Raw genomic sequence first — 6,000 nt, forward strand, 5'->3', positions numbered from 1 at the left:
GGATCTAAATCTTATTTTTGAATTTTTAAATAGGAAAGAGAAAAAAGTACCGTTGAAAGCGGATCTAGAGATGTAGTTGGAGCGTGAAACGCGCCAAACAACACGGCCGACTGAAGTGACCGTTGGATCTTCTTAACGGCTATATCTAGCTATTAAGTGAGATGATGACAACTGGAGAGTGGTAGGAGAGAGAGGTTGGCACGGGCGGTTGGTTGCTTACTTGCTGGTTTTGTCGTTATGTTTACGAGACGCGTGGGGTGACGTGTATGGGTGAGAGGCTTTGGACGGCTTAAACGCATTCTGCAGACCGTTATGATAGTGTCACCGTTAGATGACTTGACCGTTACCTTCGTTAAATAATGCCTACTTCATGGAGTCGTACTTGGAGTAACGTCTACGTCAGCAATGTGAGAATCAATGTCAATTTTAACGTTACTTCAGCATTTTCCTAAGAGAGTGCTGATTTTCAAGCTCAACCTGATCGGGTGACTCAAAAACTCACCGACAAGACATGGGCAAAGAACTATAGATTCTGTCCCACGGGATACATAACTGACCTACCATCTACAGTTGTGTATCCCAAACGAAATAAGCTACGATTCTTTGTGCATGACATGTCGGTGAGTTTTTGAGTCTCGCTGTCAGGTTGAGTTCAAAAATCATTAGTCTTCCTAAGATTAATGTTGGAGTGATGTCAATGGAAAACACACTAGGGACATCTTGATGTGATGGCACACGCATGCTTGTAGATGCATTTTATCTGAACTATGAGTAAAACACCTTCACGGACATGCGTGGGCCACCACGTCAAGGTGTCTCCCGTTGAGGTCACTCCAACACGACTATTTTCCTTATGCATTAGGTCCCATTTCCCTATATTTTGGGATCCACTACTTGGAGAGATCACCTACAACAGATGGCAACCCATCACATAAAAATTCCTACTTGCACTCCCGTAGTACGATTGCACTCCCAAAAAAATTAAAAATATGTTTCTCCTTTTTATCGGATCCCGGATTCGTTTCGATCCTTAATAGATTGGTACCAAATTGACCTCAACCTGATCCGAATCCGATCCATTGACAACCCTACCCCCACGTTTTAGTCAATATTAAATATTGACGTTTTTTTTTTTTAAATATAAGAAAAACGAAGGATAGAATCCTACATCATTAATTTATATTTATTTTTTATATTAAAAAAACTAATTGTGGGATAATAGTCTTACTTGTGTTAATTTATATTTATTTTTTATAAATTAAAAAAATAATGTTTTTCATTAGATGTAGGGTATTAAAATGAGTTTGGGGCAAATTATGTTTAGGCACTATTAATGTTAATATTGACATGTTTGGGGTACTGGGTTTCTTTCCAAAATAAAAAATTAGCAAGTGGAAGTTGGTATCATGTAGTAAATGTTTAAGGTAAATTGTAGGTGATTAAAGAAATTGTGGATTTCTATTATAATTCTGATTAAAAGAAAATAGCATTGTATGACCTACATGAAAATGCTTTGTCTATAATTTTTGATTTGTTTTAAAGTAATATGTAACTATTTATCCTTTTTTATTTAACTTCGAACAAGGTTTTTAAAAAAATAATAATTTTTTTTTTTTACGTTTACGTGATAATCAAGCAAACATAAAATTTTTCATTTGATACAACCAAACACTCTAATCACAAAACTATGTAAATTACAGTAAATACAAACTTCTACAAACACAAAATTTTGTGTTTACGGTAGTTTACGTTGCAAACAAACAGGGTCAAAGATTCAAATATCCTTGTCTTCAATCTTTAACAAAAAAAGGTTTGATTTTTCTTTTCAAAACCAGTCATCTTGAAACACTTCAACCTTTATGGTATATCATTTTAATCTAGTCAACCCTACTCTAAATTCATCGTTTTCAACTTAACATTTACATTTATAGAACATCCAAGATTTTTCTATAAAAAAAAAATCATCATTTTTTACTTCCCAAATATCCTATTTGTTTTTTCTTCCTCAAACTCATTATCTTCAAGCTCATTAACTTTAACTTCAATCCATTGTTTTCTACAACTTTAATCTTTATAGAATACCATATATTTTTCTGGCCAAAATTTCATCTTTCCTATCTAAACTTGAGGTTTGAAGGTTTAAGTAGACAGAGTCTTAAGACTGAAGATGAGGATTAAAAGTTTTACCCAAAAGATGTTGAAGATGATTTGGTTTTCAAGAAAAACAAAATAGATCAAGGTGTTTTTTTTTTTTTTTTTGTTATAGGTTGAAGAAGGCATGTAGGTCATTTTTCATTAATCTATTAAGAAGATTGAGATCAAAGGAGCCATGTCATCAATTTGAAAGCACAAGGGGTTATCTCTATTATTGACCAAAATGTGTATGAGTGTGTTGGGTGGGGGGAAGGGGGGGTGGGGGGTGAAGGGGGGGAGGGGGTATATTTTTTTAATGGAACTGTTCGGAAGCCCTAAAGAGAGCCAAACATTGTTCTTAACATTTTTCAAAATAAGGGTTAGAAGTTTTGGAATAGGCTAGTTTTTGCGAGGATGATCTCTATGGTGAGGGTCCTCACTAAAAAGCAGCTCATTCCGAAACTTCTAATTGTGAATCGTCCTTTTTTTGTAAACTACTTTTGATGTAGAGATCATCCTCACAAAAAAATCAGTCTATTCTGAAACTTCTAACCATACATTGAAAAAATGTTTGGCACAATATTTGGCTTTCTTTAGGGCTTTCGAATGCAACTCTTTGTTAATATTTACAATAATTATGATATATTAAATTTCTTAATCATTTGTTTTTACCAAATCTAGAAGTTGAGGAACCAACCATCAAGATCCAAATAAACAACGACTACATCTTGCTAGGTCATAAAATGAATCAGACTTGAGCCAAAATCCAAGTGATCCAAAAATAAAATTTGATGGTTTTGAATCCTTGGAGGAGATCTAAATAAGAAAACAAGTTGAATATGATTTAAGTTCTCTTGACCCAACTTGAATTTGGGTCAAATACAAATCCATTCCTAGATGTGGCCGTATTTGAATGATATCGAAGTTTGAAAATTAAAATTTTAAAATATTATTTTTGATATTTTTTCTATCATATGAATTCTCTTAATGACGTTTAGCAAAAAAATTCCATAAGTTTATGAAAATGGAAAAAAAAAAAAAGGGCCACCTTTTTTTAAATACTCAAAAAATATTTCATTTGCAATAGTAACTCATGTTTTTTTTTGCGAAAATGCCCTTCACTTCATCTTCTTCATTTAACCTTTTGTAAATTACAACTTCCTCCCTCCATTTTCAGATTTTTCGAAGGAGAGAACTTTTCATTTTCATTCCAAAACCCACCAAATAGCTATTGGAATCAGAAAAAAATATCTGACTATGAGAAACGACCAACAACTTATTGATCTTGGTGAATCTCGTGTTCCATCCATGATCTATTGGGCATTTTCATCAAATGTTGTCCATCTCTCCTCTCTTTATTTTATTCTTCTTTTAAATCCTTTGTGTAATTTTATCCTCATAGTTATACAATTGAAAAATGAAAAACGGAAAATGGTAGCAATAATCTGAATAATTTTACGATTTTTTTAGGTCATAGATCATAAAAAATTTGCATTGTTGAGATTCGACATTAGAATATAACAGAACTATGGTCGAACCTATACTTAATGTATAATTGTTGTAGTTCGACAATACAAAAGTTTTATCTAACATTTTGTTATAAAAGTTTATTGTCGAACCTTTACTTAATAAACTGTTATTGAGGTTCGGCAATTCAAACAAATTTTATTTATAAAAGAAACGTTTTGTTAGTCATTGTCGAAGTTCAATGATAGGTAATGTCGAACCTCAATGATAGTTTTGTTATAATCTAATGTCGAATCTCGACACTGCAAATTTTTTATGATCGATACTGTAAAAAATTCGCAAAATCATTTAGATTTTTACTATCATTTTCCATTTATATAATTATGAGGATAAAATTATATAAAAAATTAAAAAAAAAATGAAATAAAGAGAGGAGAGATGGACAACATTTTATGAAAATGCCCAATAGATCATGGATGAATCATGAGATTCACCAAGATCAACAATATGTTGGTCATTTCTCACAACTGGATCTCTTTTTATGATTACAATAGCTATTTGATAGGTTTTGGAGTGAGATTCGAAAAATCTGAAAATAGAGAAGGGAGGAGTTGTAATTTATAAAAAATTTAATGAAGAAAATGAAGTGACCTACATTTTTATCAAAAAATATGAGTTATTGTAACAAATGGAGTGTTTTCGAGTATTAAAAAAAAGTTGTCATTTTTTGCCATTGTCATAAGCTTATGGAATTTTTTTTATGAATGTCCTCTTAAAATGAAAGGATTATCATGGTGAAATAGAAAATATTAGTGATCAGCACCACACACACACACACACCACACGCGCACACACACACACCTAAAAAAAAAAAAATCTAAATATGGATATATTTAGATTTGACTAGATGTCCAACCCATTTTATACCACACATCTTGTAATCGACTAAGAACAAATCAACCTCAACAAGAAATGCATGGAATTATGACATAGAAACAATGACAATTTGCATGAATAGCTAAGGGTAACGACGGCACAACTTTGCATATGCAACCAAAAGAATTAACCCCCATTACCATGAATGAATATCTTTGACACGTGCTGTGACATGCAAGGAAGCAAAATCAAAATGTGACATCAGGTGGCAATATGACAGGATCTCAAGTGATGTGATCAAGGACTCGAAGAGCCTATAATTAAGGAGTTGTGATGAATCCACACAGTTTTAGTATGCAGTTGGTGTGGCAAGGACACAAAATCATATATCTTTTTCATCGGGATACACAGGAAAACGATGTGCGGTTTTGTGCCCTTGCCATGTCAGGCGTGTACCCAATCACGTACCAAAGCCACATGCATTCATTATTATTCATAATTAATAGATCAACAACTAAAGAATATAACGAATTTTCATAGAAAAGAAACAAAATACTGACAATTTCAAAATTGACTCAATCCTCGAAGTGTTTCCAGGTTGGGCCATGCATTGGTTAGCATGATTAAAACCTAAGTAAAAGCTTTGACAATTTTTGAGCCTCGACAGTTATGCTTTCACATTTGCTATTTACTTATTTACCCTTTATATGCTTATATACTAGGGTTTAGGGGTGTCAATGGATAGCCGAAATCCGAATTCGAATTCGAATTCGAATTCGAAAAATCGGATATTATCCGAAATTTTCGGATATCGGATTCGGATTCGGATGTCAGTTTAACATTCGAATGAGTTTCGGATACGAATTCGGATATTGCGATATCCGATTCGATAATATCCGCTCCGATAAGAATATACATATATTGTATTTATGTTTTACAACAAAACTTATATATGTGTATATATCATCTTATATATTCGCGTAATACAACCAAATTTTTTTAAAAAACTTTATCTTCTTCATACCTTCAAGCATGAAGAACCAGACGAGTGAGAACCAGACGAAATCGTGGTTTCGATGGTTTGATTGCTTTAAGCCTGTAACCATCGTCCTCTCCGCCGGCAACCATCTCTCTCTCTCTCTCTCTCTCTCTCTCTCTCTCTCTCTCCGATCTGAACCATAGGAGTGATTTTTCGAAGAAATGAGGGTTTCGACTGTGCGAACTCCGACACGTCTTCTCCGGTCGGCGAACATCCAGGTACATTCTCTCTCTCTCTCTCTCTCTCTCTCTCTCTCTCTCTGATCTGAACCAGTCGGAGTTTCCGATGAAATTTGGGTTTCGACTGTAAGAACTCCGACACGTCTTCTCCGGTCGGCGAACATCCAGGTACATTCTCTCTCTCTCTCTCTCTCTCTCTCTCTGATCTGAACCAGTCGGAGTTTCCGATGAAATTTGGGTTTCGACTGTGCGAACTCCAACAGATCGAGGAAGACGGACTTTTATTCGATTTTTTATCGAATCGGA

The sequence above is a fragment of the Akebia trifoliata genome, chromosome 16, assembly GCF_017979445.1.
Source record: "Akebia trifoliata isolate Shusen 1 chromosome 16, ASM1797944v1, whole genome shotgun sequence".
Classification (NCBI taxonomy): domain Eukaryota; kingdom Viridiplantae; phylum Streptophyta; class Magnoliopsida; order Ranunculales; family Lardizabalaceae; genus Akebia; species Akebia trifoliata.